Source organism: Hemiscyllium ocellatum, chromosome 35 (genome assembly GCF_020745735.1).
Source record: "Hemiscyllium ocellatum isolate sHemOce1 chromosome 35, sHemOce1.pat.X.cur, whole genome shotgun sequence".
NCBI lineage: Eukaryota > Metazoa > Chordata > Chondrichthyes > Orectolobiformes > Hemiscylliidae > Hemiscyllium > Hemiscyllium ocellatum.
This window is the reverse complement of record NC_083435.1, coordinates 10,622,643-10,634,415: the sequence shown is the minus strand read 5'-3', so window position 1 is coordinate 10,634,415 and position 11,773 is coordinate 10,622,643. Positions and strand designations below refer to the sequence as shown.

Below are 11,773 nucleotides of genomic sequence, written 5' to 3'. Positions count from 1 at the left end.
TGCAACCCGTTTTAAGTGATGATAGACTTAACAGCAATCTCGGTTTGTTCAATACATCGCAACATTTGTGTGACATTTTCATCTTATTCAAAAAAATTGTGTCCTGTGATCCTGCCCCACTCGCTCCCTGACGAAGGAGCAGCGAAAGCCTGTCCTTCCTGATAAACCTGTTGGACTACACCCTGGTGTTGTGTGATTGTTACCTTGATAAATCTTAGTGTCGTGAAAGACGATACTTAAATGTAAGAGTCTTACAGATCGGATCCCCAGAAAGACTGCCTCCGTATCTGTCATCTCATTATCTCGATATCTAATACTTTGTGTTTGAGGGTGAGCGGGTGCAGTCACTCACACAACCCAGCTCAGTGATCTGGATCTTACACCGGGCTGCACCAGAGGATTTGTAGTAGGCAGTGAGTTCAGCAAAATTCAGGGAAAACTCGCTCCCCGCCCATCTTCACCCCGCCCCCTCTCTGTCTCTCTCTCTCTCTCTCTGCCCCTCCCCAAGGAACAGCACTCTGTGGGTCTTCACCCTCCCGGCTCCCTCTCCCTGTTCGAGTTGCGTTTTTTTCTTCAATATATGAATATTTCGTTTCGTCTCTGTCAGAATATCGGGAGAATAAAGTGGAAAGTAATAATTGTTTGCAGTAAAATTCATCGGGAAATCGATGACCTGAACGTGTTTACCTGCGGAGGAACAGTGAGATTGGGGACAGTTTGAATCAGGAAGTGCTGAGATTGATCATGGCTTCCAGACAGCAGCTCCTGAGACTGTCCGAGGAGGTAATTTGTCCCATTTGTCTGGATTTCTTCATCGATCCGGTTACACTGGAATGTGGACACAACTTCTGCCGCTCCTGTATCACCCAGAGTTGGGAAAAGAAGGAGATAAACTCCTGCCCGGAATGTAGAGAGGGGTTTCCGGAAAGAAACCTCAGGGTAAATCGGGCCTTAGCAAATCTGGCCGAGGAGGCTCGAAAATTAAAGCTGGATCCGAAAGAGAAGGAAAATAAACCTCACTGTGAGGAACATCAGAGAAAACTGGAGCTGTTTTGTGAAACTGACAGGAAATTGATCTGTCTGATTTGTAGAGATTCACGGGAACACAGAGAGCACCGCTTCCTGCCGATCGATGAGGCTGTTGAAATCTACAAGGTAAAAAGAGAGGATATTTTATAAACTGCGCGTTTCATCACATAACCCTGATCCCACACCTGACCTAACACATCTAACTTTTCAATTTATTTTTCAATTACAGGATAAGCTGAAATCTTCCTTAGATTCTCTCACAGAGAAGAAATCGGCGGTTCAACAAACGGTACTGACCCAGATACGGAAGATTTCCGAAGTGAGGGTGAGCTCTCCCTGTGCTGATTTTCTGGGATCTCGGTTAGTTTTGTTCCCTTTACCGCGGGACATTAATGAGGTTTCACATTTCATTTGGTAGGAACAGGCGAGCAGTCTGCAGACCCACATCACATCCGAGTTCACTAAAATGCACCAGATTCTCACTGAGAAAGAGCAGCGTTTACTCAGAGATCTCAGGGAAGAAGAGGAGAGGATTGTAGAACCAATGGAGAAAAACCTTCGAGAGATTCAGGAGAGTTTAAATTCTATTGAGGAGGAACTCTCAAAGTTGCAGAAACAGATGGAGCAAGAAGACGAATTGATGTTTCTGAAGGTGAGGGAAGATATTACAGGTTATTTCAGACAGATTTCGGACATGATGACAACTGTAAAAATAATATGGAATGTGGTGTAACAAAGTGAACTGACCTTGTGACTGTCCGGACGGTTCTGCTGTTCAAAGTTAAAAATCACACAACACCAGGTTATAGTCCAACAGGTTTACATGGAAGTACACTGGCTTTCTGCTGTAGGCACTGAAGAAGGGTCAATGCTCCCGAAACGTTCACTCTGATTTCTTTCCACAGATTCTTCCAAACCTGCTGAGATTTTCCAGTAATTTCCTTTTTTTTTGTAGCCGCTGCCACACTCTCTGCAGATTCTCAGGAACGCCGACATTCTCCCGAGAATGGGTTGGATGTTTTTATTTGTTTTGTTATTATTCCGTGTTCCCCAATTTTAATTACCTCATGGAACACCCATTGTAATCCAGTTTCAGTTCCATGTGGAGAGAGTGTGGGTGTATCTGGTACGGTGGGAGTGTGAGAGTCACTGTGTCCGTGAGCGGGACTGATGCTCAGTTCCAGATTCTGGATCAGTGGTGCTGGAAGAGCACAGCAGTTCAGGCAGCATCCGAGGAGCAGGAAAATCGATGTTTCGGGCAAAAGCCCTTCATCAGGAATACAGGCAGAGAGCATGAAGGGTGGAGAGATAAGTGAGATGGGGGTGGGGAGAAAGTAGCATAGAGTACAATAGGTGAGTGGGGGAGGGGATGAAGGTGATAGGTGGGGAGGAGGTGGAGTAGATAGGTAGAAAAGAAGATCGGGAGGTAGGACAAGTCATGGGGACTGTGCTGAGCTGGAAGTTTGGAACTAGGGTGAGGTGGGGGAAGGGGAAATGAGGAAACTGTTGAAGTCCACATTGATGCCCTGGGGTTGAAGTGTTCTGAGGCGGAAGATGAAGCATTCTTCCTCCAGGCATCCAGTGGTGAGGGAGTGGCAGTGAAGGAGGCCCAGGACTTCCATGTCCTCAGCAGAGTTGAAATGTTGGGCCATAGGGTGGTGTGGTTGATTGGTACGGGTGTCCCAGAGATGTTCTCTAAAGTGATCTGCTAGGAGGCATCCAGTTTCCCCAATGTAGAGGAGACCACATCAGGAGCAACAGATACAATAAATGATATTCATGATGTGCAGGCAAAACTTTGAAGGACGTGGAAGGCTCCTTTAGGGCATTGGATGGAGGTGGGGGAGGAGGTGTGGGTGCAGGTTTTGCAATTCCTGCGGTGGCAGGGGAAGGTGCCAGGATGGGAGGGTGTGTTGAAGGGGGGTGTAGACCTGACCAGGTAGTCACAGAGGTAACGGTCTTTGCAGAAGGCGGAAAGGGGTGGGTGGGGAGGGAAATATATTAATGGTGGTGGGGTCTGTTTGGAGGTGTCGGAAATGTCGGTGGATGATTTGGTTTGTGCAAAGGTTGGTAGGGTGGAAGGTGAGCACCAGGGACGTTCTGTCCTTGTTACAGTTGGAGGAGTGGGGTCTGAGGGTGGAGGTGCGGGATGTGGACGAGACGCATTGGAGGGCATCTTTAACCACATGTGAAGGGAAATTGCGGTCTCTAAAGAAGGAGGCAATCTGATGTGTTCTGTGGTGGAACTGGTCTTCCTGGGAGCAGATATGGCGGAGGCGGAGGAATTGGGAATATGGGATGGCATTTTTGCAGGAGGTAGGGTGGGAAGAGGTGTAATCCAAGTAGCTGTGGGAGTCAGGTTTGTAAAAAATGTTGGTATCAAGTCGGTCATCATTAATGGAGATAGAGAGGTCCAGGAAGGGGAAGGAGGTGTCAGAAATGGTCCAGGTAAATTTAAGGTTAGGGTGGAATGTATTGGTGAAGTTGATGAATTGCTCAACCTCCTCGTGAGAGCACGAGGTGGCGCCAATGCAGTCATCAATGTAACAGAGGAAGAGATGGGAGTGGTGCCAGTGTAATTACGGAAGATCGACTGTTCTACATAGCCAATAAAGAGACAGGCATAGCTGGGGTTCATATGGTTGCCCATGGCTATCCCTTTGGTCTGGAGGAAGTGGGAGGATTTGAAGGAGAAATTGTTAAGGGTGAGGACCAGTTCGGTCAAATAAATGAGAGTGTCAGTGGAAGGGTACTGTTGGGGACATTGGGAGAGGAAGAAACAGAGCGCTTGGAGGCCCTGGTCATGGCGAATGGAGGTATAGATAGATTGGATATTCATGGTGAAGATGAGGCATTGGGGGCTGGGGAAACAGAAGTCTTGGAGCAGGTGGAGGGCGTGGGTGGTGTCTCGAATGTATGTGGGGAGTTCCTAGACTGGGGGGGATAGCGCAGTGTCGAGGTAGGTAGAAATGAGTTCATTGGGGCAGGAACATGCTGAGACAATGGGTCGGCCAGGGTGGTCAGGCTTGTGGATCTTGGGAAGGAGGTAAACCGGGCAGTGTGGGATTCCCGGACTATGAGGTTGGAAGCTGTGGGTGAGAGATCTCTTGAGGTGATGTAGTTCTGTGTGGTCTAGGAGATGATGGTTTGGTGATGGGGGGGGTGGGGTCATGGTGGAAGGGGTGGTAGGAAGAGGTGTCCTCGAGTTGGCATTTGGCTTGAGTGGTGTAGAGGTCAGTTGCCAGACCAATACTATGCCCACTTTACCTGCTGGCTTGATGGTGACGTTGGGAATGGAGCAAAGGAATTAGAGGGCTGCACGTTGTAAGGGTGAGAGGTTGGAGTGGGGGAGGGGGATAGACAGGTTGAGGCGGTTAATGTCTTGGCGGCAGTTGGAAATGAAGAGGTCGTGGGTGGGTAACTGACCATCGCAGGGTGTCCAGGTGGCTGCAGTGTGTTGGAGGTGGGTGAAGGGGTCCTCGGAAGGTGGGCGGGAGTCCTGATTGTGAAAGTAAGCGCGGAGGCGGCGGAAGAAGTGTTCGATGTCACAGCATGTATTAAATTCATTGATGTGTGGATGGTGGGGGATGAAGGTGAGTCCTTTGCTGAGGACTGATCACTCGTTCTCAGTGAGGCAAAGGTCTGGAGGGATGGTGAAAACTTGGCAGGGCTGGGAGCTGGGATCTGGTGTATATGTGGAGTTGGGAGGGGGGTGGAGCCTGTAACTGGAGTGGGTGTAGTGTTGGGGGAATGGGGGTGGAGTCATGACCAGGGGTGGTGTTCCCCTCAGGGTTCTGGGGGGTGGGGATAGTGACAGTGGGATCTGTGGGGGGGATGTCAGCAGAATGCAAGTGAGCAGCGTTGGTGGGGAGAGAAGTGGTGGCAAACATGGCAGTAGGGGGGGTGGCGGAAGTCACTGAGCATGTGATAACTGTGATGATGTGAGGGGCGGAAGTGATTTCATGGGAATTGTGAGGGGCGGAAGTGACTGTGGGAGTGGCCATGATGGGGGCGGACATGACATCATCAATCAGCGGGGGGGCAGCTGCACCAGCCGCATGGCTGATGGCATCCGAGCAGTTCCAGAGGCCGGGGGAATCTACTGGAATATTTGAGGAGTGCTGGTTATGGAGGTGGGCAGATAATAGTTTGTTGTACTTACAGTTTTTGATGTTTGAGATGGAGTTGAAATACTGTTTGTTGAGATTATGAATTCACCTGAGGATGTAGTACAGAGTGGGTCATTTGCAATTCTGACAGAGTGTGACCCTCAGCTGAGGCAGGGCTGACAGTAGAGAGGTTAGGTGCTGGCACATTGCTGCAAGCGTGGAGCAGAGGATATTGAAGAAGAACTGTTGCTGCTGTTTTTGATTTGCTCCCGATGCGGTCTCCTCTACACTGGAGAGACTGGATGCCTCCTAGCAGAGCGCTTTAGGGAACAGCTCTGGGACACCCGCACCAATCAACCACACCGCCATATGGCCCAACATTTCAACTCCCCCTCCCACTCTGCCGAAGACATGGAGGTCCTGGACCTCCTTCACCGCCGCTCCCTCACCACCAGACGCCTGGAGGAAGAACGCCTCATCTTCCGCCTTGGAACACTTCAACCTCAGGGCATCAATGTGGACTTCAACAGTTTCCTCATTTCCCCTTCCCCCACCTCACCCTATTTCCAAACTTCCAGCTCAGCACAGTCCCCATGACTTGTCCTACCTGCCTATCTTCTTTTCTACCTATCCACTCCACCTGCCTCCCCCACTCACCTATTGTACTCTATGCTACTTTCTCCCCACCCCCACCCTCCTCTCACTTATCTCTGCACCCTTCAGACTCTCTGCCTGTATTCCTGATGAAGGGCTTTTGCCCGAAACATCAATTTACTGTTTCTCGGATGCTGCCTGAACTGCTGTGCTCTTCCAGCACCACTAATCCAAAATCTAGTTTCCAGTATCTGCAGTCATTGTTTTTACCACCTTCATGGTTAGTTCCAGTTTATTTTACCCTCTCCTCAATCTTTCTTCTAAAATGTATCGCCATACACTTCTGTGTTGTGTCTGTTCATTTCAGCAGCCTGTCTGTCTCCTCCTGAAATCTGTTACTGCCATCCTCACTGTTTGTGATTCATTTCTTTCAGGAGGAAGCTTGTCGGAAGAGAAGGTAGGACATGCTCTTTACTGAAACTCTGCACAGTTTGCTCAGTAACTCAGGGACGGGTTATTATGGGGTTATTTCCTGGTTATTGTCACCGCTTCAAAGGGTGATTCATCAGATAACAGTAACTCCAGTAATGATTCACACATGATTGTTTTTATAAGAAGAAGATTGTCACACGTTTTAAACAGTATTAGATTTTATAAACCTGTTCTACAACATTGTAAACAATAACAAGTTGCCTGTAAATACAGCCTGGTTTTCAGGCTGGAAGTGATCACTGCCCCAATTTGGGCTGTTTGCCTGAATGTGACCTTCCCCCGATCCTGTGAGAGACACACGGCCCATTTTTCCAGGGAATAGCCATCCCTGTCCCTGCATGGCTCCTGACCAACCTGAGACTGTCAGAGTTTTAAGGGCGAATAATTTTTGTTTCACCTTTTACAATACTAACTCTCACCGTAGCCTTTATAAAAGGTACAATAAATGAAAAAGTAAAAATGATCTTTAATAGTACAATCTAATGTTCTGAGGTATTTTTCAGGAGAGTTGGAAAGTGTAGAAAAGTGTCACTGAACTATTAATCCAGATGATTGCTGTGGGTTTTAGCTGATCTTAAAGGAAGAAAGAGAGATGGAGGGTCTGGGGGGGGAATGGAATTCCAGAGCCGAGGATCTCAGCAGCTAAAGGTCCAACCTCCAATGGGGGGAGAGACTAAAATCAGAGATGGTCAGAAGGCCAGAAGTCGAGGAGTAGGACTCTCTGAAGGTTGTATTACACAGATGGACGTGCAGCTTTTAGATGTTTCCGGTTCTTTGCCTCTGTTCCACAAGCTCTGTTTAGAATACAGCAAGGGGATGGGGAAATGTACATCATCTCCATGGTGTGTGATGTCTCAGTTACTATTCTGTTGTCAGGACATGGGCCTTTCTCTGGACCTGGACATTTCCGATCCTTGCCTGTGCATTGTCAAATTCTTGTTGGATCCCTTACAAAAATAAGATGAACATTTCACCTTCTAACCCAGGGACTCAAACATGAAAAATGCGGAAAGCTTGAATATTTAAATGTTTTCATAAATGTTTGAAGAAAGCAGAGGTTATCGTGTCATCTGTTTAATGTTTACAGGATTAGCGATGAGGACATGCAACTCTTAGCTGCTGATGGCTCTCTGTCTCTCGGACAGTTCACTGGCCCTTTTCAGTACACTGTCTGGAGAGAAATGATACACACCATTCACCCAGGTAAACATGTGTATTCATTTTCCTAATGATAGATTCAGATGTGCAGGGTCTCTAAGGCTCCAGTTTACATCTTCACATCACTAGTTGTTAATTCTGGGAGACTCTCCCTGGAAACATTGTACTTTCTGTGGGTCCATTTGGGTAAGTGTCTGAAGCCATCAGCCCTGTGTGTCAGAGCAGTGAAGGGTTCTGTCTAACCAGAGGAATTGAGCAAGGAGACAGGATTTCGAGAGGAGACTGGGCTGGCTGCATCTGGAGTGACATTGGAGGAACAGTTTTTATCATAATATCAGGAAGGCATGTAGACATTAAAGAGCCAGTGTTAAAAGACACATATCTCATGGGGGTTGTGAGAGAAACAAAAACAGAAATTGTTTGAAAAGCTCAGCAGGTCTGTGGAGAGAAATCAGAGTTAAACTTTCAGATTGAGTGATCTTTCCTCAAAACTGATAGTAGCTGGGAAAAGTCAGTTTATATGCAGAAGGTACAAAGGGAAGGAGCTAAGCAGGAAATGATAGGTTGGGATCGACCCCAAAGAGAGAGAAGAATAGTTAGAAAGACAAAAGAGTAGATAATGATTAGGTTAGGAGAGTGAATACCTGGTGATGGAGACTGTTAATGCCTAATAATAGTCAGAGTGTAATGGCAGTGATATTTGGGGTAGTGGTCTATTTCATGGTAGAGCTCTGGTCCTAGAATTATTGGACTTGAAATTGAATCCAAAGAATTGCAGAGTACAGATGTGGAAAATGAGGTGTTGTTATTCCAGCCTGCACTGAGCTTCAGTGGAGCTCTGCAGCAAGCCTGAGACAGAGACGTTTCCCAGAGAACAAGAAGGTGTGTTAAAGTGGTAGGCGACTGGAAGCTCAGGGTCCTTTCTTTTCAAGTAGAACACAGATGACTTGTTTCCCCAATACAGAGGAGACCACATTGTGAGCAGTTAATGAAGGACACGACATTGTGAAAGTGCTACTCACCTTGTGGGTGTTGGACCCTGGATACTAAGGAGGGAAGAGGTAAATTGGCAGGTGTTGTACCTTTGGAAGTTGTTGAGGATATTGCTGTGGGGCTGTGCGTGGGTGTTGGGAGTGAAGGAAGAGTGCACTATGGTGATTGGAAGGGAACGGTCCCTGTGAAAGGCTGACAAGGGAGCAGAGGGAAATATGTGCCTGATGGTGACACCTTATTTGCAGGTGGCAGAAATGCTGTCTGATGCTCTTCTGGTTGTGGATGCTGGTGGGATGGTAAGTTAGGACGAGGGAAATGCTATCGCTGTTGTGGCAGAAAAGAGAGGGGGTGTGGGCTGAAGTGTGGGAGGTAGGTCAGACCCAATTGAGGGCACTCTCAACAACATTGCTGCGGAATCCTCAGTTAAGGAAGGATGTGGGCATTTCCAAGGCTCCCTTGTCAAAGTTTGCCTTGTCAAAGCAGATGGAATGGAGACAGAGAAACTGGGAGAATGGAATAAGAGTGTTTACAGGAAGCAGGATACGAGGATGTATACTCTAGGTAGGTAGGGGAGTCGGGTGTTTAGTGGATATTATTGTTCAGTATGTCCCCAGAAATGGAAACAGACATGCCAAGGAAGGAAAAAGGAGGAATCAGTGATCGACTAGGTGGAGGTGAGGGTGGGATGGAAGTTGGAAATTGGCAGTGTCAGAATGGGGAGGGAGAGGATGGTCAAGTTGGGAAGGTGGAATTTAGATAGTTTAGTGAAGAGAAGGAGTTGCAAACACTGAAGACAACATTTTTCAATAGAAGGTGTAGGATGGTCTTACTGAATTGATCAATGATGAAAACTGCAGCAGGTAAATATCAATTGAAAGAACTGTGGATGCTGTAAATAAGAGATTAAAAACAGAATTTGCTGGAAAAGCTCAGCACATTTGGCAGCATCTGTGATGTGTTAAAGGAGCAGGCAACTGGAAGCTCAGGGCCTTTTTTATAGACAGAATGCAAGTGTACAGCAAAACTGTCACCCAGTCAATGCTTTATTTCCCCAATGTAGAGGAGACCACATTGTGAGCAGTGAATGCAGTAGATTAGATTGAGTTAAGTGATTGGGTTTTTTGAAGAAGTAACAAAGAGGATTGATGAGGGCAGAGTAGTAGATGTGATCTAGATGGAGTTCAGTCATGCGTTTGACAATGGGAGACTGATTAACAAGGTTAGATCTCATGGAATACAGGGAGAACTAGCCATTTGGATACAGAACTGGCTCAAAGGTAGAAGACAGAGGGTGGTGGTGGATGGTTGTTTTTCAGACTGGAGGCCTGTGACCAGTGGAGTGCCACAAGGATTGGTGCTGGGTCCTCCACTTTTTGTTATTTACATAAAAGATTCGGATGCAAGCATAAGAGGTACAGTTAGTAAGTTTGCAGATTACACCAAAATCGGAGTGTAGTGGACAGCGAAGAGGGTTACCTCAGTTTACAACAGAATCTGGACCAGATCGGCCAATGGGCTGAGAATTGGCAAATGGAGTTTAATTTAGATAAATACGAAGTGCTGCATTTTGGGAAAGCAAATCATCGCAGGACTTATACACTTAATGGTAAGATCTTGGGGAGTGTTGCTGAACAAAGAGATCTTGGAATGAAGGTTCATAGCTCCATGAAAATGGAGTCACAGGTAGATAGGATAGTGAAGAAGGTGTTTGGTATGCTTTCTTTTATTGGTCAGAGTATAGAATACAGGAGTTGAGAAGTCATGTTGCGGCTGTACAGGACATTGATTAGGCCACTGTTGAAATATTGCGTGCAGTTCTAGTCTCCCTCCTATCGGAAAGATGTTGTGAAACTTGAAAGAGTTCAGAAAAGATTTACAAGGCTGTTGCCAAGGTTGAGGGATTTGAGCTATAGGAAGGGGCCGAACAGGCAGGGGATGTTTTCCCCAGAGCGTCAGAGGCTGAGGGGTAACCTTATAGAGGTTTACAAAATTACGAGGGGCATGGATAGGGTAAATAGGCAAAGTCTTTTCCCTGGGGTCGGAGAGTCCAGAACTAAAGGGCATAGGTTTAGGGTGAGAGGGGAAATATATAAAAGAGACTTAAGGGGCAACGTTTTCATGCAGAGGATGATACATGTATGGAATGAGCTGCCAGAGGAAGTGGTGGAGGCTGGTACAATTGCAACATTTAAGAGGCATTTGGATGGGTATATGAATAAGAAGGGTTTGAAGGGATATGGGCCGGGTGCTGGCAGGTGGGACTAGATTGGGTTGGGATATCTGGTCGGCATGGACAGGTAGGACCGAAGGGTCTGTTTCCATGCTGTACATCCCTATGACTCTATGACTCTAAGTGCAGATAAGACATTACTTCACCTGGAGGTCTGTTTGGGCCCTTGCATACTGAGGAGGGAGGAAAGAAATGGAGACCACTTTCAGGAGTCTCAGGGGAAGGTGCCATGAGGCTGTGGGGGGCTGTTGGGAGTGAGGGAAGAATAGATCAGGGCATCCATGGAGGGAACAGGGAGGGGAGAGGAATATGTGTCTGGTCGTGGCAGAAATTATGGTTGATGATATTCTGGATGTTGGTGCTGGTGGGATTGTTGATAATGACAAGGGAACCTTATCAGTGTTGCAGGAGGGAAGAGAAGGGGTGAGAGTTAAAATGCCAGAGATGGGTTGGACCCAGTTGAGGCCCCTGTCAACGACAGTGCTGGGGAATCCATGGTTCAGGAAGAGAGATTGCATATCCACGGGAAAGCGGAGGCAGCTGTAGTCTTAAGCTGGAAGTGTTGGAATGAGCACAAAGTGTCAGAGGAATGGTATTTGTAAGTGAGCAGAGACTGGAGCAGGGGAGACAAGACTGCATCATGGTAAGAAATGATGAGGTCTGTGAGGCAGGAACAGGCAGAAAGAATGGGTCTGCCCAGGTAATCCTGTTTGTGTGTTTTGGGAAAGAGGTAGAAGCGAGTTGTGTGAGATTGGGGGACAATCAGCTGGAGGTAGTTGGAGTGGGGGCGGATCCCCAGATGAAATGAGGTTGGTGACCGTGGTTCGCACAATGGCCTGATGTTTCATCATGGGGTCACAGACGAGAAGCAGATAGGAGGAGGTATCTGAGAGGTATCTCAGCTTCTGCAATGCAGTGGTCAGTCTGCTGACTATTATAGCACCATCCTGATCAGCAGGTTTAATAACAAAGTCAGGATTGGATGTGAAGGCATTGAGCATGGTGCTGCTTCCCTCTTCCATTCAGAATTAAAAAGGTTTATCGATTTTCTTTCCAACTTCCACCTCACTCTCACCTTCACCCAGTCTCTCTCCAAATCTGCCCTTCCCTTCCTCAACATCTCTGTTTCTATTTTTGGGGATAGATTGGCCACTAATATCCACAGTAA

General features: G+C 47.2%; 1 pseudogene; it reads left to right on the top strand.

The window, feature by feature from the left end:
• Nucleotides 1–354: 354 nt before the first annotated feature.
• LOC132832954 (uncharacterized) overlaps nucleotides 355–11,773 on the top strand; it is a 44,560-nt pseudogene continuing 33,141 nt past the window's right edge.